The sequence below is a fragment of the Colobus angolensis genome, unplaced genomic scaffold (genome assembly GCF_000951035.1).
Source record: "Colobus angolensis palliatus isolate OR3802 unplaced genomic scaffold, Cang.pa_1.0 Scaffold174, whole genome shotgun sequence".
Classification (NCBI taxonomy): Eukaryota; Metazoa; Chordata; class Mammalia; order Primates; family Cercopithecidae; genus Colobus; species Colobus angolensis.
This window is the reverse complement of record NW_012114866.1, coordinates 3,998,114-4,007,726: the sequence shown is the minus strand read 5'-3', so window position 1 is coordinate 4,007,726 and position 9,613 is coordinate 3,998,114.

The window sequence follows — 9,613 nt, the reverse complement described above, 5'->3', positions numbered from 1 at the left end:
AAAAAAAAAAAAAAAATTATTTTTTGCATCGTGATATGTAGGGCCTTCTAAAGCACAGTGCCTAAGACTAGGGCCACTTTGCCCAGCTAGCAAGGTTGTACTATTGTATCAAAAGTTAATCACCAAAAGTCAGAAATTTTTTTCTAGTCTCATGTATGATTTACAGATTAAATAATAATTTTTTTTTTTTCGTGGCAGAGTGTCACTCTGTCACCCAGGCTGGAGTGCAGTGGCGTGATCTCAGCTTACTGCATGCTCTGTCTCCTAGGTCCTAGCAATTCTCCTGCCTCATCCTCCCAAGTAGGTGGGATTACAGGCATGCACCACCACACCGGCTAATTCTTATATTTTTATTTTTATTTTTATTTTATTTTATTTTTTTTTTGAGACGGAGTCTGGCGCTCTGTCACCCAGGCTGGAGTGCAGTGGCCGGATCTCAGCTCACTGCAAGCTCCGCCTTCCGGGTTTACGCCATTCTCCTGCCTCAGCCTCCTGAGTAACTGGGACCACAGGCACACACCACCATGCCCGGCTAATTTTTTTGTATTTTTAGTAGAGGTGGGGTTTCACCATGTTGGCCAGGCTGGTCTCAAATTCCTGACCTCAACTGATCTGCCTGCCTTGGGCTCCCAAAGTGCTGGGATTACAGGCATGAGCCACCATGCCCAGCTCTTCTTTACTTTTGAAGGACAATTTTGCAGGGTACAGAATTCTAGGTTGCTGTTTTTTTTCCTTTCAACACTTTAAATATTTTGCTCCACTTCATTCTTGTTTGTATGCTTTCTGAGGTGAAGTCAGATGTAATTATAGGTAAGGTGTTTTTATCCTCTAGCTTCTTTCAAGATTTTTTCTTTATTTTTGATTTTCTGAAGTTTGAATAAATATGCTTAGTATAGTTTTGGTGGGCATTTATTTTGCTTAGTGTTCTCTGAGCTTCTTGGATCTGTGGTTTGGTGTCTGACATTAATTTGGGGAAATTATTGCTTCAAATATTGCTTTAGTTCCTCTCTCTCTTTCTTCTCCTTCTGATATTTCCATTACCTGTAAATTCCACTTTTTGTAGTTGTCTTACAGTTCTTGGATATTCTGTTCTGGGTTTCTTCTTTCCAGTAATTTTTTTTCTCTTTCTCTTTCATTTTTGGAAGTTTCCTTGTCACGTCCTCAAGCTCAGAGATTCTTCCCTCAGCCCAGTCCAGTCTACTAAGGAGTTCATCAACGGCATTCTTTATTTCTGTTAGTGTTCTTGATCTCTAGCCTTTCTTTCTGACTTTTTCTTAGAATTTCCATCTCTCTGCTTATGTTTTTCCATCTGTTCTTAAATGTTGTCTACTTTTTACATTAGAGTCCTTAACATATTATCATATTTGTTTTAATTCTCAGTCTGATAATCCCATAATCCATGCCGTATCTGAAACTGGTTCTGATGCTTAAATTTCTTCAAACTTTTTTTTTGCCTTTTAGTGTGCCCTGTATAGTACTATTTTGTTGGAATCTGGACATAATAACTAGGTGAAAGAAATCCCGGTAAACAGGCCTTAAGTGATAAGGTTTGGGTAAAGTGGTAAGGTTTGGGGGGATGAAAAGCATTCTATAGTCCAATGATTTGATTCTAGTATTTTGTGAGCATGTGTATTTCCAGTCCTCCAGATAGGTTAGGCACTGATAGTTTAGTCCCCCAGTAGGTTAGGCTTTTGTGGTATCATATAAAATACAATAATCTTGTGTATAATATAAAAATATATTTGGTCTGTTCCTGTCTTCTGGCACAGAAATCCTAAAACCTTTGGAATTTCCCTTGGAATGATAGGAGTGCCTTTGTTATTCATAACGAGCCCCTCTCCACCATGTCTATATTTATACAAATAAGGTGGCTTAGGGTGGGGCCCTTAGATGGCCTCAGGATAGAACTGGTCTCTAGAAAGAACAAGTGATTAGAGGGTGAGAATTTTCAGCCCCACTCATCAACCTCTGGGGTGGGAATGGGGACCTGGAGATTGAGCTCTATCAAAACTCTTGAACAATGAAATTCAGAGAGCTTCTGAATTGGTGAATACATCCATGTATTGGAAGGGTGGTGCATTCTAATTCCACAGGAACTGAAGTTTCTGAGCTCAGGACCATTCTAGACCTTACCCTGTGCATTTCTTTATCTGGTTGTTCATCTGTGTCCTTTATAATAAACCAGTAAATATAAGTAAAGTGCCTTCCTGAGTACTGTGAGCCATTCTAGCCAATTACTGAACCTAAGGAGGGGCTCATGGGAACCCCATATTTATTTATTCTTTTATTTTATTTATTTTGAGATGGAGTCTTGCTCTGTCACCCAGGCTGAAGTGCAGTGGTGCGATCTCAGCTCACTGCAACCTCTGCCTCCCAGAAAGAACCCCATATTTATAGCCAATCAGTCAGATGTATGAGTGCCCAGGGACTTCTGATAGGCATTTTAAATGGAGGAGGTCTTAGGAGATTGAGCCCTTAACCCTATGGCGCCTGATGCCAACTCCAGGTAGTTAGTGTCAGAATTGAATGGAATTTGTTGGCATCCAACTGGTATCCAGAGAATTGGAGAATTGGTTGCTGGTGTTGGGAAAAAAATCCACTCAGATAAAATAGTTTCCCATGATGGTAGACCTTGTTAAGAAAGAAGTGCTCTATCATATTTAAAAATGGTTCCTTTTCCTCTTCCCCTGCAAGAAGCATGAGGGATTTTTCTCCAGTATTGACTGTGTGTACCTGGCAGAGCTTCAGGAGGTAAAACTCACAAAAGTGTTGGGGCCTCCTAAGACAAGGTCCCCCTGGAGTTTATAACTCGAAGACTTGTCCACACTGAACCTCCAGCAATTTGTTAATTACAGGTTAGGTTTTCCTACCCTGGCACTGGCTCCCTGTATCTGCCTGCCTGTCTTCAATTTTGAGGCAGCAGTCTGCCCTGTGACCTCGTTTTTTTTTTTTTGACAGATCTAAGAAATGTTGTAGATTTTTCTGTTTGGTCAGCTTTTTTATTTGTTGTTAGGATGGAGTGGTGACTGTTTTTTTTTTTTTTTTTGAGACAGAGTCTCACTCTGTTGCCCAGGCTGGAGTGCAGTGGCATGACCTCGGCTCACTGCAACCTCCTCCTCCTGGGCTCAAGAGATTCTCCTGCCTCACCCTCCCAAGTTGCTGGGATTACAGGCGTGTGCCAGCACACCTGGCTAATTTTTGTATTTTTAGTAGAGATAAGGTTTGACCATGTTGGCTAGGCTGGTCTTGGACTTCTGACCTCGTGATCCACCCACCTCAGCCTCCCAGAGTGCTGGGATTATAGGTGTGTGCCAGTATGCCTGGCGAGGGGTGACTTTTAAGCTACTTACATGCCAGAATAAAAACTGAAAGTCCTGGACATACTGATTTAGAGTTGTTCCTGAGATACCCAAATGGAACTGTCCAGTATGCCAAAGGATATTGATGTGGCTTTCAGTAAGCTAGAGATCAGACCCAAACACTGTGAGTGTGTAAGCAGTTGGTGAAATCATGGAATGTATGAAGTTAACCTGGGAGTGAACTAAAGACAGTCCTGGGTAATTCCAACATTAAAGGGCAGCATACAATTTTGAATGAGCACTGAAGATATATAGTCACTCTCTGATAAAAGTAAGTTTTCCCTGGTACCTTGTTATAGCTCATATAAATTTATCAAAGTTCATTACCTTTTACTCTTTTACACCCACACCTCCCACACCTCGTTTAACTAAAGCAATTATATTACATAATCTGCTCATCCTGGGGCAATTTTTAAGACGTAGACTTTTTAACAGTGGAATAAAGTATTTCCAACTATCTTTTAAATAAGATTCTATAGATTAATTCAAATCTTTTGTTTAAACATATCACTTTAAAGAAAATATATTTTATTCCAGTTGGCAAAGTAGAGAAAGTTTCAAGTACTGAATTCTAAACCTCCAGAAGTAGGATTAAAATTTTAGATGCTTGAGGATTCCAGGAAACAGCAACATTTCTGCATGCTACAGTAGAATAAAGGCTGGAGGGACACATCTGCCCAACTTTATGTTATAATTAAATCACTTTGTACTGACATAGCTTTAGTTTAGAAGAGAATGTTTGTGGGGATTTGTAATCAGATAAAAATAGGGCTGCTGTTTTCTCTATACCAATTAACATAGTTGACATTTAGCCAGATCTACCCTGGACACAGCAGGGGATGTACAGTTTGTCCTGGTTCTGTGGGAAATGGAAAATGCAGTACTTGGCACAAGAAAAATATGTGAACCCAAAAAAATGTTGTCAAATATAGCAAGTCAAATTAAGTAAATTGATTTACTGAAGGGCAGTCTATGCTTTCGAGAGAAAAAAGCTGGAAGAAAGACTCTCTGGACTACTTTAAAAAGCTGAAGAGACCTTGAGTTTAACTATTAATATTATATGTTAATAAATGAACATCTTTAGTTACAGTCATTTTTCTAGAACTTAAATATGCAATTCTTATGACGAGTTTAAGAAAGGAACTGGTAGTGGCTCATACACAGTATATAAAGACATGTTAAGGCCGGGTGCTGTGCTTCATGCGTGTAATCCCAGCACTTTGGGAAACCAAGGCAGGTAGATCAGTTGAGGTCAGGAGTTCAAGACCAGCCTGGCCAACAGGGTGAAACCCTATCTCTACTAACAATACAAAAATTAGCCAGGTTTAATCATACACACCTGTAATCCCAGCTACTCAGGAGGCTGAGGCAAAAGAATCGCTTGAACCTGGGAGGAGGAGGCTGCAGTGAGCTGCGGTCATGCCACAGCATTCTAACCTGGGTGACAGCCTGTCTCAAAAAAAAAAAAAAAAAGACATGTTAAAAATTTTTAGCACAGAAAGACTACTTACATGCCATCTAACCCATTCCTTCACTTACAGATGAGGAAAATTGACCCCAGGGAAGCTAAACCGCTTTCATCAAGTCACACTGATATGTTGCCCTCTCAGAACTTCTGCCACACATCCTTTGGCTCATGCATCAAAAACTTTATGAGAATATCAATGATATAGTAACATTTCAAATAACTACAATGCTTGAAGAACAAATAGTTTATTCTCGTTCATTTGAAATTCTGATTAATGTTTAGAAAGAAAAATATTTTTATATTTATACCTTCTTAAAAATTTATCACAAGTGTCTTAGCTCATGGTAGCACCTTTATAAATAATAGGTTGAAAACATGAAATTGCTGATATTAGCTACGTTTTTTAACCACAAAAATAGCAAATTTTGACCAAGTGCGGTGGTTCATGCCTGTAATCCCAGCACTTTGGGAGGCTGAGGCAGACAGATCACCTGAGGTCAGGAGTTCGAGAGCAGCCTGGCCAACATGACAAAACCCTGTCTCTACTAAAAAAACACAAAAATTAGCCAAACGTGGTGGTGGGTGTCTGTAATCCCAGCTACTGGGGAGGCTGAGGCAGGAAAATCACTTGAATCTGGGAGGTAGAGGTTGCAGAGAGCCAAGATCACACCACTGCACTCTAGCCTGGGTGACAAAGTGAGACTCTGAAGAAAAAACAAGAAAGAAAGAAAGAAAGAATGAGAGAAAGAAAGAAGGAAAGAAAGAAAGAAAGAGAGAAAGAGAAAGAAAGAAAGAAAAAATTTCGGGACTTGTACTAGTCGGCATCCAAAATGGATCTAAGTGATCTTTACCTCTTGGTATTCAAGTCCTTGTATAGCCCCTGCCCATGATGAACAGGAATACCTGTGCAACCAATAGAATATTGAGGAATTGAGGATGTTTGACTTCTGAGGCTAAGGTCATAAACAATATTGCAGCTTCCACTTTGCTCTTTCCTGGCTTACTCACTCTGGCAGGAATCAGCCACCAAGTTATGAGAACACTCAAACAGTCCAAGGGAAAGGTCGACGTGGCGAAGAACTCAGACCTCCCGCCAACAGCCTGCACTAACTTGCCAGCCTGTGAATGAGCCATCTTGGAAGCAGATCTTCCCACACCAAAGTAAAGCCTCCAGAAGCCCTGACCAACATCTTGATTACAACCCCATGAGGCACCCTGGGCCAGAACCAACCAGCTAAGCTCTTTCCAAATTCCTGGCCTATGGAAACTATGTGAGATACTGTTTTTCTTTTATTTTTTTAGAGACAGAGTCTCCCTATGTTGCCCAGGCTGGGAGTGCAGTGACTATTCAAAAGTGCACAATCAGTACACTACAGCCTGGAATTCCTGGGCTCAAGACATACTCCTGCCTCAGCCTCCCAAGTAGCAGGGACTACAGGCACATGTCACAGTGCCCACTGAGATTCTATTGTTTTAAGTCACTAAGTCTTGGGATAATAGGTAACAGATATGGAGCTTTTACAAATATGTATCTGGGCCAGATGCAGGGCCTCATGCCTGTAATCGCAGCACTTTGGGAAGCCAAGGCAGAAGGATCTCATAAGCCTAGGAGTTCGAGACCAGCCCAAGCAACATAGCAAGACCCTGTCTCTACAAAAATTAAATTGAAATAATTAGCTGGGTATGGTGATGTGTGGCCTGTAGTCCTTGCTACTAGGAAGGCTGAGGGAGAGAGGATCGCTTGAGTGCTGGCATTTGAAGTTGCAATAAGCCATGATCGTGCCACTGCACTCCAGCCTGGGAGTGAGACCCTGTCTTCAAAGCAAACAAACTGTATATATATATATACACACACACACACACACATACACACAAGTATACATATGTGTGTGTGTATATATATATATAATATATATATAGAGGCCAGGCATAGTGGCTCATGCCTGTAATCCCAGTACTTTGGGAGACAGCGGCAGGAGGATTGTTAGAGCCCAGAAGTTTGAGAACAGCCTAGGCAACATAGTGAGACCCCATCTCTATGAAAAAAAGAAAGAGGCTGGGAGCGGTGGCTCATACCAGCACTTTGGGAGGCCGAGGTGGGCAGATCAGGAGGTTAGGAGATTGAGACCATCCTGGCTAACACGGTGAAACCCCATCTCTACTAAAAAAAAATACAAAAAATTAGCCGGGCATGGTGGCGGGTGTCTGTAGTTCCAGTTACTCGGGAGGCTGAGGCAGGAGAATGGCATGAACCTGGGAGGCAGAGATAGCAGTGAGCCAAGATTGTGCCACTGTACTCCAGCCTGGGTGACACAGCGAGACTCCAAGTCAAAAAAAAAAAAAAGAAAGGAAAAATAAAATATAAGACTAGATAGTATTAGGAAAATTTACAGCATTACTATGGAGGAGACAGAGGAATGACATTTTGTTTGTTTTAAAATATGGTTTATAGTTCATGTGGTTTCCTTGAACCAATAAGACCCTTCCTAAATCCATTCCAGAGATTATTATTTTGGGTTTCATTTTCTTCTTAGAGAGCCCTCTAAGAATCTCTCCCTGCAAGGTGACTCAAGTTCACACCAATGTTTCTCTGCTTTGATCCTCAGTAAAACTTGTTGGACTCCACTGTTCATTCTTTTAGTATCTAATCTCTAATTGTTTCAAGTATGCATTGCTTATCTCTTCAATTAAATCAATTAGATTGTAAAATTCCTGCAGCCAGGACCACACCTTTTACTTGCTTTAGACCTTCAACATTGTTGTCTGCTGGGGGCACATTACATGAGTATCATTACTCATTTATTGATTGACCAATTTAATAGAATCACTTCTTAACATAGTTTTCCTCCTTGAAGATCATTTTATCCTAGAAACCATTCTTTATTTCAACATGGACGTTTTTCCACCAAGAAAACCATACAGTACTTTAAAACATCCAAGTCTATCACATAATCCTCTTTGAGTTACTCATACTTCAGAAATGTGCTGAATTTTTTGCTATCACTTCATGACTTTCTCCAATTGTGAGGCTACTAATTTAATTATATTATTTTATAATTGCTAAAATACAAGTTAGGCCAAAAAGATCTTGCTGTGGTAACTGTGCATGGACTCTGTCTGAAAGGCCCACCCCTAACATTTGTAATAGTGGGACCAGATGATACATAGCAGCCTATATATCATGTGTCTAAATATTTCAAAGTCAGGTATCAAACTGTCAAACTTTTAGAAAAAAAAAATAAGTATGTTCTCTTTTTGCTATCTTGACAAGTTTTCTTCCTAGTTATTTCTTCTCTGAATTTCAGTGTTGTATTTTCTATTTCTATCTTGACCTTAACTTGTACTCATTCTCAAAGTCCTAAAAGATTAAAAAAAAACAGTGACTGTATTCAAAGTGTTCAAATATATCTTCCATCAAAAAATGTAAAGTAAATTCAAAAACTGGAAAATTCCCATTATTTAATGTTTGAAAGGTATTTTTCTAAAATATTCAAAATAATCTCTCCTGATCCTTTTGTAGTTCATGAGTGTAATGATTGAGTGTTCATGCACATGTGTGAGATATGCCACCCTTGAACCTTGTTACACTGTTGTCACATTACCGGTTTGACATGAAAAAAAAGAAACAGAAGAAGAAGAATCTCCCTAAAATTTCTGAAGAGGAAAACAAATTATAATCATTAAATATCAACTTCTTTTTCACATTCATCATCTGCTCTGAAAATGTCAAAATTTTAAATCAGAGTAATTAAACAAAAATGTTTTAAAAATCTATTTGCATCTATTTAAGTATTTTAATAAAAATAAAACCATTTTTAATGATCACATTCAATGCCCATTCAGTGGCCAACGTGAAGAAATGGTATCATACTTCATACATGTTATGTATAACCTTCATATACACACACTTGAATAATATAAATTGTTTTATCTTAGAAAATGTTCCTCAGCCACTATATTTAATTATTGCAAATAAAATACTAGTTCACAAGTAGTCAGGAAACAAAAATTAAAACATGAAGAATGCCAGGCACAGTGGCTCATGCCTGTAATTCCAGCACTTTGGGAGGGCTAGGTGGGTGTATCACTTCAGGTCAGGAGTCTGAGACACCAGCCTGGCCAACATGGCCAAACCCCATCTCCAGTAAAAATACAAACATTAGCTGAGTGTGGTGGTGCAGGCCTCCAGCTACACAGGAGGCTGAAGCAGGAGAATCACTTGAACCCGGGAGGCAGAGGTTGCAGTGACCCAAGATCATGCCACTGCACTCCAGCCTGGGCGAGAGTGAGACTCAGAAAAAAAAAAAAAAAAGAAGAAAATAGATACTTTGTGTGTTGGAAAATGATACTGCATTACACAAAAATCTTTTGCACTCTTGCTGACTGAAAGATCTGAAAAGTTAGTCTCTTCTCCTGCCTAAGTCCTTCTCTTACTCACATTCTCCTAAATTGCTCATGTTCATCTTCATATCTTGTGGTGGTATAATCCAGAAGACAGCACAGATGTTGGACACAATTGCCTTTTCATTTAATGACATAGGATAAGAGACATAAAGAAGCATTTTCCTGGGCCTTAAATGCTGTTAAGCATGAGTGGATGCTTAAGAACACACTGTCAATGCTAAGAGCCAGATCTTGAGTATCAGAAGTGCCCATGTGTTGTTAAATAAATTTATTTTTCGGGGGGCCGGGTATGGTGGCTCACGCCTGTAATCCCAGCACTTTGGGAGGCTGAGGCAGGTGGATCACGAGGTCAGGAGATCAAGACCATCCTGGCTAACAAGGT